Below are 17,193 nucleotides of genomic sequence, written 5' to 3' on the forward strand. Positions count from 1 at the left end.
GATGAAGTTGCAGTATTGCCTTCAACCCTGCCAGAAACGGGCTTCTCCAGTCTCCACACAATTCATTATTACTGATGTGGCTCTACAGGGAGTCTGTCTCTGTGGGCGCACACATACACGGACCATACCACAACTGTAGGATTGCCAGAATGTTTGTGTAAGTTTGCTAACTTAGTACATGCTGTACAGAAGACAGTGGTGTGGGGGGGGGTAATGGAGGCCAAAGGAATCCAGACTCACTGGAGCGCAGACACAGGCTTTTGTTGTGCCGGGTCTCTGGGTGAAAGGAGGGGAAGCATCCTGGAGTTCAGGCTGCCTCCGTTTCCGTCCCCTCTGAGTGCTCGCAAATACACACTAGCGCAGCGTCTTGCCTCCAATTCTTTTGCAAGTTTTGATCTTCCAGAGGGTTTATAATGAGGAGCACTGCAGTACAGCGAGCAGACAGTTGCATACGATTAGCTCCGAATAGTTTCCATTTTAGTTTATGTACTTCCTACTCGAATATATCTTAGCGATGCCAGTGAAATTAGCTCCACCTCTGGGATTTATTCATGTTTTAGGGTTTCACAACTTTGCATCACTGAAGAATTGTTAAGTAGGAACAGACTCTTTAATGTCAAATGAAGAAAAAAAGAAATTAAGTTCAAATTGTACAAAAAGTATTTACTCCCTTTATGGTGCACCTAAATCATTACTGTGTTTTTTTTATCAGCCATATTGTTTTTTGTTTGTTTGTTTTTAATCGCGAGGGATTACCTGCGTGAAGTGCAAATGTTTGATGAGCGATTTTAGGTCAAACACACCTGCTTCTGGAAGCTCATCCAGCTGGTGAGTCAGTTTACTGTTATGCATTAAAGAGACAAAGGAAAACTCAATAGTGGACTCAGTGTTGGAGAGAAGTATCCCCACACCATTACGCTGACTTTCCTGACAGGCAATGACACCCTAACATGACCAAAAAGAGAAATAGGGGCAGGACATAGAAATGATGAGATGGTTATCAGTCAGAGGGTTGCACAACTCATGGGACGTTTGACATATAGCAGCAATTTTAGTGAAAATGCAATTTTCTGACTCAAAGACAAAGTCTAGCAAAGTTCATTTTCTTGTTAATTGTTGGTGTTAAGTTAGGCTTACATGTTACATCAAATACCACAGTGGCTAAAACAGGAAATACACAAATCAAGATATTAAATGAAAAGTATTTCACAATAACTCCATAACGCGTTCAGCCTTTCGATATTCCAGCTTTTGAAGAGTAGGCAGGAGGCCCTTTTTAGATTTAGGGAAATTGTTTTTATGCCTCTGTGCCGAGGACAGCGCGTCCGTCTGTCTCAGGAACGCCTTGTGGCACAAAATTGGCTCAAACGTCCGCTTAGACTCAAGGATGAACTGTTCAGTTGTTGGTGGTCAAAGGATCAGTGTGCCCTCACAAAACATGTTTTGGCGTCAACTCAAGAATTCATATGCTAATTATGACAAAATGTCACACAAATGTCTGATAGGATAAATGATGAAGTGATGACATTTTGTATCCAAAAGGTCAACGGTCAACTTCACTGTGACATCATAATGCTCTGCAAAAATCACTTAACTGGCTGTTATTCAACTCCATGACTCAGCAACAAAAGGGGAGAATACGACCACATTTGGTCGGATTCTGAATTGGTAACACTGCTCTTGGGGGCCCACCTTGAAATTGTGGAGACTTTGTGGATCTTCTATGATGCTGGGTTGAAAATGTGTGTGTAGCATCCACGTTTAGCGTTTTTGCAGCAACATACATATTTAAAGCATTGTCTACTGTCAGAATCAGCTTTACTGGCCAAGCATGTGAATTTATACATGCAAGGAATGTGACTCAGTTTTTTGTTTCACTCACTGAACTTCTACAGTAATAGACATACAGCAGAACAACTTGACTGGTTGTCGGAGGCCTCCAACAGCGAGGCGTTAATAATATATATGTCTTTTTTTTTTTAACAGGGACAGTTAAATGAATGCTACTGGTCTCTCTGGCTACAGGGGTAATCAGCAGTAAACATAGTCCAGTGATTGTGGTGGTGACTGTTGACACTTGTGTCACATGAGAATGAGTATATCCCTAGAGTCCATCGTAAGAATATATCATTATATATCGTTAGAATAAATCGTGTGGATGTATAGTTAGAATCTATCTTTATATATTGTTAGAATCTATCACTAGAATTTATTGTTAGAATATATCCTGAGAATATATCGCTATACATCGTTACAATTGTAATTGTTTTCTTCTGCACTCCTTGAAGTACAACACAACAGCTTTACACCATAAAGTCTAATTAAATATTTTAACTATAGATTCTCTGTTTCCTATTAATTACCTAGACTGTGTTGGATTTTCTGAGCTACAGCGACGTGAGTCTTTAATTCCACGTTATCTTAGTTTAGTCTAAGAATACTTTGTAATATTTCCATTTTGAGTGTTTTTTGAATAAAGCAGTATGGGTAAAATAATGTGGGTAAAGCGCTGTGACTACTGAGATAGCTAAGGGGATGCATTAGGGTGAGTTTGAGGATAGTCCTGTATTGGAAGGAACACTATAAACTTTATGCAAGCACCAACTAAACGGGAGGTTGTCAGAAAAAAAGCAAGATGATCACAAAAATAAACATCAACGCATGCATTATGAACAATCACAAAAGCTTCTCTAATCCAAAAGGCTCAAACACACTTTCAAAAAAAGAGAACACTAACAAATAACAAAAGTTATGAAACCCACAGCAGAATGTTGAAACCAACATGACAAAGACCAGTTTCCAATGTGCTTCTAAATCACGTCATAGATTCAATGTAATATTGACACATTTTAAAACAGTACGTACAACTTTTGTGGTTTTGATTTAAAGCACAGGAAGGTGTTTTTTTTACACAAATTAGGATTTAAAATCAAAATGTGATAGTGAGGATTTTTGAGTGTTAAACTCTTAATAAATTATAAATTAGGATGTTGTTTTTCTTATTTTTTAACTTTGGTTGTTGCTTATTTTCTCATGAATATTCAGACAAACACTAACACGTACTAGAAATACAAAGTTTTCAGGAACTTCTTGAGTACACTTTTTTCTTTTCCTTGGGAATAGAACATGAAAAAGCCTAGGGGGAACAGCGTAGAGGATACTTTTTATAGGCACTGTACATTACTTCTGTTCTTCTTTTATGCTCATTGTAATACCTCTGATGTATTCCCACTGCATCTCATTGTTGTTGTGATCAATGACGACTTCAAATATAATTTTAGAATGAAAATGCGCTCTAAAACACAACCTACATACCTACCATCAACATTTCGTAGCACCAACAACAAGCTCTGAACACGCAACAAGCAAACATTCTTGTATACCGTATGTTTAATCGAGGCCAAATTCATCCTCATCATTACAACGGCTGTGTTTCGAAAGGACCCATCATTTGTAAATGATCCTGGGCAGACTTCTTCTGTCCTTTTGTCTTCTCAGAAGGAACCAAGCCTAAGCAGCATGTCCTCTTTTTGACTCTACCGGGGAAGGGCATGACACCTGCAACATCTATCACTCTGCATGGGCTAAAAATGTAGCCCCTTTATTCTAAGCTCCTCATTAATATCCTAGTTTTTCTTTCGGCTTTAGATTAAGATCCCCAATGTACAATGTACCTATTCTATTATTACAGGGTATAGAATGACATACTAAGCAGAAAAGCTGTAAGTTTGTGAGATGATGGGGCAGTCTCTTCAGTAGCAGTGTATGAATCTGCTTTGATTTATTTAAAAAAAACATTACAATAAACTTATGAACAGAAAAGGGGCACAGACGATAGCAAAAAGAGGATCGGCAAACTAAATAGTACTTTTTTTTGCTTTGGGGGACAGTTAATGCTCAATCTAGATTGTTTTGGTGTGAGTTGCCTACTTTTGAAATAGATGTCTGCCTTCTCTCCAATATAATGTGACCAGATGACACTGACCTTGTTATGAGCAGGTTCATAGGAACAATTTTCTGTCAACTAATGACATGAAACTACTCACAACAAGGTCTGTGAATTATTTCTTGTACCCGGCTCATGATTTCTGGAAAGAGAAAGACAGTTTATCATTTGTATTTATTGGGCGCTTTGAGCAGCACAAGCTGAGTGCATGTAGTCCCATTATATTGGACGGAAGGCAGACATCTCTATGGCTCTCTATGGCTCCAAAACTAGATTGATAAATTCTATGAGTAAGATGGACAATATGTATTTTTGATTTTGAGGTGAACTGTCTCTTTAAGTTCCCACATTGTCCCTCCCTTATTCCCTAACTTCTACTACCCGTACCGGTACATACTGTACCAGTACACAGCCATTGCCGGCCGTTAACTTTTCATCTATATCTATAACTGCAACCTCCTTTTCAACTTGAGGCCAGATCGCTCCGGGAAACATGAGCAAAGAGACCCTCCACAGAAAATCACCACCTTTCAGCTCAAGGGCTGTTTGACACTTACTACTACTGTAAATGGAACGCTGCGTTAGAATGAAGGAAAGATTGGCTTCACGCTGTGCGAAAGATGAAAAAAAAGAAGAAGAAAAGAAGAATTAGTGTTATACATGCGAAAAGACTCCTTTAATGCAATGTGGCAGTTACATATGATCTTTACAGAGATTGCTTCCGTGTGCAGTAATGGGCGACTGCAGGCTGAGGAACTCTCGACTGTACCCTGAACACTAATGACTCGTAGAGCCTCGCTGCCACCTCAACTTGACAAATGGCAAATGTCAGCGGCATATTCTCCTGGTAGGCATAATTTTATTAAGTGTAAATATCACCGTGCTCCTTAGGAGACACTCAAAGGTTAGACCAACAGCTGTAGCGGCTTTGCGTGCATTTGCTGGGATTTTTGCAGCAAGTCAGGCTCCCCTGAGCTGATGGACGCAACCAGTCAAGCATGAGGGATGGGATGCTCTAACTGAATGCAATAAGGAGAAGCTCAGGCTAAGATCATGTTTATTTAAAAGCCCGGGACAATAACCCTAATGGAGGTCAGTAAGGTAGTGGGGGGGGGGCAGTACAGAGAAAACAAGGGGAAAGAAAGGGAAAATAAGAGACTGGTGGCATATAGAGAGGCGGATCATTTCTCTCCATTTATTGGCTGTGGTAATTTGTTGACTCACTCATCCATGCAGTCTTTCTGTTTAATGCAGGCCTCCAGAGGGGGAGGGAGGGAGGGAGCCTCAGTGTGAGAGGTAGAGGTGGATGAATATCCACCCTTAAAGTGGGCCTCAGATGCTAATGGGGACTTCATATTGGCCTGATTCTGCTCAATACACCTGCCAAATAATTGATGAGGGGGAGGGATGTGTGTCCAATGACTGGTTTAGCTTACAGGTGGTGGGTACGAATGAAATAATATGATATAATACATACAACTTAAATTTATGTTAAATTATCATTATGGTTTATGAAAAATGCGTTTCACTGATAACAAACATGAACTCAACAAATCTTCCAGTTCAGTGTCGTCCAGCTGTCAGATGCTTGTCCGGAGCTTTGACGTGTGCTGTGGTCTGACACTCGTCATCCTCACCCAGCTGTTACTGGCATGCCTGCTCTGACCTGGCCCTCGAAAAGGGGTCATACCCATGTGGACAAACATTGGTGGCCCACTGCTGGAGACGGCTCCCCGCGAGTCCCATTTACAGAAAGGGTTACCACTGTCCGTTCTACTTAGTGACCTGAGAACATCGACCTGTCCTCGGCAACTCCCGACGAAGACTGAAGTCCTGTAACGTGTCGTATTTTTAGCATATTTTGGCGTAGAGTCACACTGTGAGGTTTCATGGTAAATAAGTGTTAGAATCAGTCAGTTTATGAAAACTGTGTGGCAGGTGTTGAGATATACTTCCAAAAGTTGTCTGTTGAAAGTGAAGAGAAGCACAACTGAGCAGGATATTGGCATGTGATGGCCTGGACAGCCGAGTTTGGGCCTGAGGGTTGAATATCTTGTTGTGTGGCAAGGTGTGTCGAGAAGTCTTGGCTGGGTTGACGCTTTCACACTGCACAAACAGTTCCAGGAACTAATAGTATTGCATTTTTGATTACGCGGTGAACTGTCCCTTTAAGTTTTGTCTCCCTTTTTTTTTGCTCTATTTCTCTTGTCAGACTACTCACTCGAGACTTTTTTGTTTTCATATTACTTGGTTTGCGAGACTTTGTCTGAAATGAATTACATTCAAAGACATTTTTATCACAAGTCCCTAACATTGATACTAGCAACAACTTTGTTTACTTGTAAATAAATACTGAACACTGTCTCAAGGCCTTCAGCAAAGTCTCAGTAACATTAAGCAATGCAAACACCAACCTGAGTTCCTATTGGATAGTAGCTCTTCATGAGCAAAGACTTCTTGGTTTGCTGAAACCAAAACTAGGTTTTCTGCCATCAGCATACAGGTAAAGTCCTAAAAAAGGTACGTGGAAATCTTTCTGCAGTGTAAATGGGGCAATAGTGATGTAGAGCCAGGTGGCTTAGTACCTTACTATTAAAGGCATAATTAAAATTAAACCATTACATTCCTATTAGGATCCATCCAACAGAATTGAGCATTGAAAGAGCTCAATATAGAATTCATAGCATATCTAGTGACCTTCACTCGGCTGTCAACATGGCGACGGCTGAGCCGCTGGTTAGCAGCTAACAGTGGTAACGACGCAAACAGTGCAAACAATGGGAACAGTGCTGGCAGAGCTACCAATGTTAATCTGTGGGGGTAACCGGAGGGGGGGCCTAACACTTCATGGATCGGGTGACGTTATCAGCTGTAACCGCCATATGAGAGCAGTGCTGAAGGGCGGCCATTAGCTAGCAAGCGGGGCACACACAAAAAAGAGGGCACATGCGGCCTGCCCGGCCATCAGAAAAGGCTTGGATTTCAACACAGAGTGACTTCATTCTCTGCTCAGCTAACAGTTGTTTGCTGCTATATTCCTGCTCTGAATATCATATAGAACCTTTTAATGCGCATCATTGGTTTGGAATGTGCCTTCTGAAGCAGTAAGCTGTTCAATAAAAGCATGTTACTGATTCAACTGCCTTTTCTGAGCCTCACATCATATTAGCATTAGAACAAAGTTTAGATCAACTCTCTTTTCATCTATTTTTAGTCCTCTTTGCTGATTTACAACTACTCGGTAAATATGCCAGAGACGTTGCATTGCTGTAATGAAGCCTCTCTTGGGTATAGACTGACATAAATAAAGGCCTGGGGCTATCTCCAGCAATAGAAACTGATGTTCATCTCATAAAGGAATCGGCAGACTGTACCATACACCCCGCTGCCTAAAATAGCATGTCTGTGCAGCCCGATGTACACAATGTGCAAAACATCTGCGTCCCTCTATCAACCTTCCCCAGTGTTTGGTGAATTATGCCTCTAGAGCACGATATGCACACACACACACACACACACACACACACACACACACACACACACACACACACACACAGACACATCCACTGAGTTGCACCTCCAATACCCAGCTAAAGTGTGCTGGAGCTCCTTAGGGTGTGTTTACTGTATATGCGTGCAAGCCCGTGTGCGTATGTGTGACCGTGTGTGTGTGTGTTTGACTGTATGCGAGTCCCCAGCCACTTCAGTATCACTCCTCAGCACTCTCTCTCTCTCTCTCCCCAAGCGCTGTCATAAGATAATGTGACAAGGTGTCAATCATGCCGGGGCCTGGGGTGCCATGGCGACGAGAGGGTTTTTGGCGGAACACTTTTGTGAGCAAAACCAGGGAGAGGTCAACAGCAGGGACCGCGGTACAGGACAAATCAAACCTAACCGCTGGCAGGTCTCACATGTCCCTTCTTCTTTACTGCATTCCCCCCCCCCCCCCCCCCCCCTTCGGCCATTCATCCAACCATTCTTCTGGTCCGAATCCTGACCCCCGTAAGAAAGAACCCTGCAGGGAGCCACATGCTGACAAAGTGTTCTGCCATCCCCTAAAAGAATCATCCCGGGCATCCGGCGAATGATCCGAGGTCCATCCCCGTGCCCAGGGGCCCCACACTCGTACAGTAGGCTGGATGGATTGCTGCCACTCTCCCACTCTGAGCTGTGATGTGTTATGATGGCTCCGTCACTCTGGGAGGCAGGGCCGTAGACACCTGTGGAGGCATGGGGTGAAGCTGATGGAACTGGACAGGACTTAACCTCCGTCTGCGTGTCAACGACTGCAGGTGTTTAGGAAGTGTGGCAGTTATTAAAGGTTTTTAGTTTGGTTATTATTAAGTGGCTACGGATGTTATCTTTTTCATAATGATAGAGACAATGATTTGTGATCATTTAGCCCGTATGAATGACCCGACATTTGTAAGTCATTTTGCGTGCTTTAAGAATAACAATGAGAACGTCGTTCTTGCTTTTTGCGTGTCATTTGTATGCCATGTAGACTTTACTGACTGCATTGTAAATGCATCCATATGAATAGGCGACGCAGTTTAAAATGTAAGAGAGAGTGCTTATGTTGGGTGAGCTGGGAAGACAATGGGGAGGTGGATGGTTGCAACAACCACAGGATTTGCCACCAAGAGTGTTTTTTCTTTTTTTATGTTGGTTGCCTTTGTGAGGTGTTTTCTGTTTTTCTATTTTACTTAACCTACATAATAATTTTAAGCCCGACTATGACTTTTTTCTAAACCTGACTAAGTGTTTTTGTTGCCTAAAAATAAACGCAACCTTTTCACGGCAACAACGAGGCGTTACATGAAAAGCGGGCGAAAAATATCATGTTCAGTATGTCATCATCAATGACACACTGAAATGCTATCTATACGCCTATCCATGAGATCTGGTTGGACCACTAATATGTTAATGTTACGGTAACATAGGGTTATGTATGTTTGAAAGATGTTGATACTGTTGCCAATACTGTACCGTAGCAGAGCTTCAGTACTGATACCAATTACATACCTTACTTTGCCAAGTACATTTTCTGAAAGATTCTCCCACTCTATTCAATAGTTAGCCTTTTGTTTTGATTTACAGCATATTTCCCAAATGGTTCAGGCTCATCCATGGCATCAGCCCTGCTTCAGTTGCAACACACACAGCTTGTGTCTGTATATGCTCGTTACAACGACTGACACCACAAAACGGGCTCATTCGAAATGAGCCAGGCTCGCACAGAAGCAATCCCTGGCATGCTGCACAATGCCTGATTTGTGTCAGACTTGATCCCCAACTTGCTCTGGCAAACTTGATCTCCAACCCACTGCAAGACCCGGGGCATGATGGGAAACGCCTGGCTGTCGCCTGATCAAAGAGCTGATTGGCTCTTAGTTTTGACGATGCCACATTTGATAGAAAATCCACATTTTCTGTGTCACTGTAGTATTTAACGCTAGATTATACTAGACTACTAGTCTCATGTTGTGCATCGGATGTTTGTATCTTTTGTGGTTCATAATAATGATAGTAAAGGTTATTTATATAATAATAATAATAATAACTTTATTTATATAGCACCTTTAAAAACAGAGTGTACAAAGTGCTTTGACAGACGAAACAGCAAAAGCAAGGCAATAACAACAGAAAGCTCAACAGTGAGGCCCAACAAAGCACAACAAGGTAAGAGTAAGAGTTACACCCAGATAAAACGGGGGAAAAACAGTCGCTATGATAAAAAATAAACAAAGAAATAAATATAACAAAATAAATAAAATAAAATAATTTAGAAAAATAATTTTGTAAAATCAACAAATAAAAATAAAGCAGTAAAGCGACGACCCTTTTCGACCTTTGGGTGCTCACCCTTTTCAAAACGAGGAACAATTACAAAGTGCTTTACAAGGCAGGCATGAAAAGAATAAAGGATAGACTACAATGCCAGATGCACACATTGCCACATATACATATTTACTAAAGCGCTGTGTCAAGGACGTGGGTCTGTTTACATTGCAGTTAGGACACAAGTTTACACATAATAGACATTTTCCACCGTGGAAAACTGGTACATACCACGAGGTTCTGACAAAAAACCCTATGGCTCCTAATCCCATGGCATTAAAGTAGAGCACAGGATTAACAAACCTGCAAGCCACGAACATAATTCTGACTGTAGAGGTGGGCAGTTCATATATCCTATATCTCCCATCAAAGACTGGGAGACAAAAGACGGAAGAACAGCCATGCATGCTGTAGTTTCTACACTGGTTTCATTACTCCTGCATGCATTCTGTTTCAAGTCCGGCGCTTCTTTCTTGGCAGAGCCTGATGGAGACATCCTGTGTTGTTCCCAAACAATATGGATGTGACATTTGTGGCATGTATACAGAGATAGAGAACACGGCACACAAGTAATCTGTGCAGGAGTGCAGTCAGCACAAATGTGTAGCTATGCCATCACAGCAAAATGTAAATATACGATAAGAAGAGATGCCTGCCTGGGGAGGTTCTCGACAGTGACTCCGTGATGGACACCCGGGCTCCTGGGTGCTCATCCTGATGTGAAGGGGGGGAGAAAAAAAAGCCCTTATCACAGAGGATCACCATTCCCACCTGGTTGTCCTCCGGCCTCATGTAGAGAACAAAAGAGTCCTTTCCCCACCAGCCATCTACAAAGTGTGCCAGACTCAACACAATGGTTGAATTCAGCGTGTGGAGTGCTGAATCTGTTTTAACTCAGATGTAGACTAATGCTACCACATGTGCAGTCATTTCTTCTCTTATCTTTCAGGCCGAAAGTACCACACACCGCAGGATTATCACTCTGGAATTGCATTTGTTCCCCACTTTGTGTCAAGATTAACCCTTTAACTTCATAAACCAACAAACACCAATGCAGGCAAAAAAGGTCTCAGTAGCATAGTTTCAACAAGTAATTCAATTGAGACTCAAATGAGCCATCCTACAATTTTATAAACGTGTGCATTTCTAATTCAAACAATACATTTGTCGTCCTCAGCATACAGCACAATGAAATAAACTAAAGTTACGCTCCCATTTCTTACAAAGGAAGTCTGACTGACGTCCAAAAAAAGTATCACACAGCACCGCAAAGAAAATAAAGATTCATCTTCTTTTCCTCTCTGAAAGGAAACGGTTTACAATAAAAGAAACTGCACACGATCTGATTTTTATTATTTTTTTCTGTCTACAGCCTTTGAAAAGAATGAAGTTGACCATGACACATTGGCAGCCTAATGAAGCCGCAAGCTTTCCAGCAGAATATAATACTTCACTTCCAGTATCTCGCACATATTCTTTAAGAACAAATTTACTGTAAAAATGCTTACTTTGCACTTACGCATCATTATTATAATGTGTCATCTCATCGCTTTTTTTTTTCTTCCTTTCTTTCTTCTTCTTCTTTAGGCAACGGATATTAGCGGCCATCTTAGCTCTTTAAGTGATAGTTTCTTTGCTCCTGCCTGCTGTGATTCCCCTCATTAATGCAAGATATTCTCCATCACCGTCCTCTGTGAAGGGACTCTCCTCGTGCGGGCCGCGGAGCTCCGAACGAGGAGGAAATTACTGTTAGCTCCTCGCGCCTAATTAAAGCGCGGATGGATCACCTTCAGTGGAGTTGACTGCATTGATGTCACTCTTTATACAAGACGAGGCTTTGACTGCAAGTGGCCGCACTTGCGGTCGCTTGGGTTACAGCGCTTTTTGAGGATGTTTCTCGGGGTTGTCCTCCAGCTGCATCCGTCAGACGGAGTCCAGCTGTGTTTCTCTCAGCTGTAGAGTGCATACATAGCCTAATGACTGTGTCTCCACAGAGCCGGAATTACAGCATTAACATTATTACTGCATGAAGGTTTAAATCGGGGATGCGATTCTATTATGTCTATTACTTGATATCTTCAGACCTAATGGGATCATACACGTGTCAGATAAAAGCTGTTTTTCTAAAGGTTGAAAAGTTGCATCATTAAACTTCGTGGTGCTTGCAGAATTCAATGGCAATTTCTTTTTTAATACAGAATTCTCTCTAAATCCCAATATCCCAATGGATGCTTAAGCAGACTGCAAGTTTTCATTCGGCTAGAAGTTTTTTCTCAAATCCTTCAGTGGGCTTGTTATATAAATGAATTTCTGCCGTCTGCCAGAACATGCTGTATTTTTTCCGAGCTGCTGAACAGAAGGAAATGAGAGTGAGCTGAAGAGAAACTGAGTACCCTCAGCTGAGAGATAAACACTCAGGGACACAAGAGAGGAAGGACGGGGCATAAATAGGTTTCTTGCCAAAAAACATCTCGAAGTTCAGCGCGCGTGTCTACGTCTCGCGTGAGGCCGCACGTGGCTCCAGCGCGTGTGCTGCATGTGTAAAGCGAGACGACAAAAAGGTGAGCGAATTAGCAGTTCTTACATGCGGGTTGGCAGAGGGAAGCTTTGGAGGAGCCTTGAACATCGGCAGCTCCCGATGAAGAGCTTGGAAGTGCTTGAAACAGTGTTTGATTTTCCACCTGAAGGCCCCGCGGCTCAGCTCAATCGCGCGGAGAGATTTGGATTCGCTGCCCTCCGAGGTGAACATTTCAAAAGGAGACGGTTCAGCTCCGCCGCATCAATAGTTCGCCGACAAGAACTTTAGAGGAGATGAAACACGTGTAACGACACAATACTGTCTTTAAGGATAAGTTTGGGGGGGATTGTGATATTAGGAAACTTTTGATCAGAAAAGGTGAGGCTTTCAGATTTAACCAAAATAACGAGTGCAGAGCGCCTGTTTAAAGGAGGTTCAGACGGGCCGCGTGACAAGCGACGACTCAGTACCTGGTTTACAGTCAATTATATCTCACTCACCTTTGTTGTAGATGTCGGTTCCGCCTCTGTCACCCAGACAAAAATAGGAATGTTTTCCGAGAACGCTTTGGAGTCCAGTGACTTTAATGAGGGGGGGGGGGGGAGTTGTAGACAGTGAGAAAAGGAATGGTTCTTGCTTCTAGAAAAAGAAAGAAGAGACAACTAAGGTTTTAGCAAGCGGAATGTGCAACAGTTGTACCTTCCTAACCGGGCTTTAACAGACTCATGCACGTTGTAAATATGCACCACCATCACCAACTTTCAAAGAAAAGGAGAAGGCCTTTGAGAAAAGCACTGCTTTTGGCTATATGGTTGTTCTCTGTATCTAAGGTCTGCCTGTGTTCTGACTGCGTTTGATCGACCTTGATGTTTTGCCGTCACAGCTGTTTTTTTCCATCGCAGCAGCAGAGCAGCGTGTCCGGGCACTGGCCAGATCGCACAAGTCCAGATCGCCGTTTCACTGCTGCGGGGGCCCGAGTACTGTCTGTGACTCTTACCGTGGCCACGTTCATACACACTACACCTGGGGAACGGCATAGAGCGGATTGTGAACAGCCTCCATTTAAAGGCAATAGTTAACATGGGCAGACCTTCTCTCGTGTGTGAATGGGACTCAAGCATAAAGAAATTATGGCAAATCACGTTTCTATTAAGTCCACTAGGTCTACCCAATGGAAGTTCTATGTTTTTTGCAGGCCCAAGAATCTCTGCAGCTGTAATAAATTCAAATATGATGGAATTAACTTGCTTACTTTGAATATGAATGTGGTTATATCTAAAATGACTATGTAATGTAAAATAAAAAAGTATGTTGCATGATTTTAAATGATTGCCCTTACCTCATAAACCATACGAATAATATTGTTATCAGACTTCTGAATGTTACTCCTGACCAGATGTTTAGTGGGATGGACAACAATTTTGCAAACGTCCTGTGTTTTTAACGTTGAACATCTCCAAAGTAACAGTGGATATTGTAAGTATGTCAATTACAGTTCCGGAAAGCCAAGTTTGCATGTAAACAAATGCATAACTTAAAGTTTCTCACTCTTTCAGTTAGACTCGAAGGCAGAAGTCAAATTTCCAAACAATGCATCTCCATTGGCTGAAAACCCATAAATATTTCATGTTCCAGGTCTGAAGGGGATAAACACGCATTAGCCCAAGAGATTGTCTTTGTCCCGGGTGCAAAAGTTGTTCTAGTACATCTATTTTTGCCAGATCTGTAATCTTTAAAACATGTAAAATCTCTCACCACAAAGCATGTTTAACAAATATAAACTTTGCTCTTCATTAGTAGATATTTTCTTTAATAAACAAGGCTTTGGAGAATATCACCGCGTGTCTCCCGCTGAGATCAGAGGAGAGCAAACTGTTCCGACTGCGATTAACAGCTAATGATGAAAAACACATGCAGCCTGCATCGTTCATCTCGGGACGTTGCGTGATGCCCAGCCATTTCTTCACTTTCACGCCATTTGACCCTGACCTTTCCTTTCTGCTGTGATTCTATGTCAGACTGCACACAATCAATGTCTGTCACCTTCTGCGCGATCACAGAAACAGTGGACCCTCCCTGACGGGGTCGAAGATGGCAGCCTTGTCTCCCTACATTTGGGCCACTGGATCCTCCAATGGTGTATACTGGGACTTCCTCCCTCATTATCTCCACCGCCCCGCCCTGGCCAGCCCAGTGGAAGTGATGCTAATAGCGTGAATACCGACCGACTGACATGGGTGAAGAACCAGGAGATGAAATCCATACTTCATGCATTTTGCATGGGGTGGTAATTAGGCAATTTCGGAGGGTACTAAATGATTCTGCCGAAGTATCCATGTTCCCGGTTAGATGGGAACAATTCTGCTGAAAAGCTTGTAATATCAAGGCCATGTGCAGAAACTGAGTAAATTATGTGAGTGCTCTGAACCCGTTTGAACCCATTTTTAGAAGAGAACCAGCAGGCACCAATCTGGAAACCTCGAAAGCTTCACCAAACTAGTAGCACCCATAACAATTGCATTTGACTGTGCAGATACCGAAGGTTGATGTTTTTAAAGCACAGCCTTAATTATGTGTGCTTTCTTGCCGAATAAGTGTCTGTTTCTCTAACCAACCCTGAGACCCATTCTCCCCCCAGACACCCTCTTTTCGCCCTGGGCCCCCGGCTCCGGCCATTAGGGAGATTCCTTTTCTTCCCTAAGCAATGACAGGTGAAGTGGAGCACAAAATCCCAAAGCCTGCCATGGGCCTCGCTGCAACCTCAGCACCTCTAATTCTTCCAGACAATCATCTTTCTATTAACACTTCTTTCTACTGAAATATCTTGTGACAGACAACAGATTACCAGATTGAAGATACACGACTACGCTGTTATTCCAATGTACTGGCAAATGCAGGCGCGTGACCCTACCAGACAGGCCATGCCGGTGTCAAAATAAAAGATGGTGAATGAACACCAAGGTTCTGAATACCCTGACAGTAAAGGGGAACGCTTGCTCAACAGTTTCCTTATTTAAGGGATTATTATAAAACTGAGATTGAGTTTAAAAGTTATCCGTCTGCTCTGCCCAGCTTTTAAAATACATCACGACACTTCAAAAATGAAACCCTGATGACGAAATTAATTAGTTAACTAGACAGCTGCTGTCTGTTTAACACTGGTGTCCAACATGCTTTTATTGAGACAAATTTCAGCCTATTCCTATATATTAATCCATATGTTTTGATAATTTTGATGTTAATCTTAACGTCATATTCTAATAGAATAGAATGTAAAAATGAAAACCTAAAGTAACTTCAGATGCTTGCATAACATGCATCATGTGGTGCTAAAATACAATCTAAATTTACATGAAACCAAATGACATGCTCCTCCAACTAGTTAACAAACCACTGTGTCATTTACATGACCAAGTAACCCAATAATTATCAGCACTAGAAACCAAAAGCACAACTCAGCGCCAACCAACGCTACATGTCATGTTCACATCTGTCAATGTGATGTAATGTCGGAACAAGCATAAACAAAACAAAATCCGGCTGTTAAAGTAACTCCTCTACATCAATTTGAAATATAGTTCCTCATATTAAAGGTGGTTTGCTCTGAGATGGTATGACAGAGAACAAATTAAATGAGAAGAGCACAATATATATCAACTTTGTTTCATGTACAACCAGAATGCAGCACTCACGCAACGATTGTGTGTGTGTGTGTGCGTGTGTCAGTGTATGTGCGGGTGTATTCACATATAGTGAGCCAGCTTTATTGACAGTATTTTGCACTGATCTCTGATCTGATTCATCAGCAGTTCTGCAAAAGTAAAACAAGGATAGACAATCAATGACAGGATAAGAACATTATGTCAGAGGCAGAGTCAGCTATAAGTAGCCTAGATAAATAGAGAGAGATGGAGAGTGAAAAGGATGGATTTTTAAGCAAAGTGTTGCGAAAACTATTATTGAAGCTTTACCAATAGACAGGGGGCCGGACCAAAAGACTGAACTCAATCCTGCTCAATATTATTCCATCTCTTTAAAAAAAGCAGTAAATTGTAAGGTTCTGATAAGCTGCGAGTGGTTAGAGTAAACATTATGATCCGTGGTGGAATATAACTAACTTTTTTTGTATCATTAACTGTATTGTATGACTGAATTGTATGTGTTTCTCTGTTTAACCTGTAAAAGTTGGCACAAGAAGAAGAAGAGGAGGGAAAAAACAGAAGAAGAAGATCGTTTCATCCTGATTTCATCTATTAGCTGAAAATAACCACGTGACCGCTACGCTATACCGGAAATGGTGTAGCCAGAGCGTGTATATTTGTTTACAGCTGCGAGCTTTTCGTCTGCACCTCGCCGGGTAACGTTATGTGACTGAAAATCTTCACAATGTTTGACAAAATATTTCAAATTAAGATAGCGCGTGTTGCCGATACATGCACTGCCGCGCGCCTGTCATGTTCATACCGTTCAAATCCGAACAGCACCCGCTAACAAGACATGCTAAAGTCACGCTTTATTAGCCTGTTAACGTCCAAGGTAACGTCCCCCTCCGTGTGTCAGTGGCAACGTGATAATATAACCTCTTTGTTACAAAGTGCAAAGCCATTCTTCCACGTCTGCGTGCGGGTCCGACTGTTGGCTCCTTCCGCGAGGTAACGTTTACGTTTGCTCGTTAGCCAGCTGGCAAAGAAGCTAACATGGGAGTTGCACAAGGCACGGTGACCTCTCACAAGATGAGGTATGAATCCACCCAGTGTATAAAGACTGTGCTTCCTCAGGTTTTATTTTGTATTTGTGTATGCTTGTACTGCTTGTAGCAGCGGACACAGCATGACGCTATCTGCCTGCACCCATTCTCTTCCCCTCAGGCACTAGATGATGACACAGA

Source organism: Anarhichas minor, unplaced genomic scaffold (genome assembly GCF_050575085.1).
Source record: "Anarhichas minor isolate MPS153535 unplaced genomic scaffold, ASM5057508v1 ptg000087l, whole genome shotgun sequence".
NCBI lineage: Eukaryota > Metazoa > Chordata > Actinopteri > Perciformes > Anarhichadidae > Anarhichas > Anarhichas minor.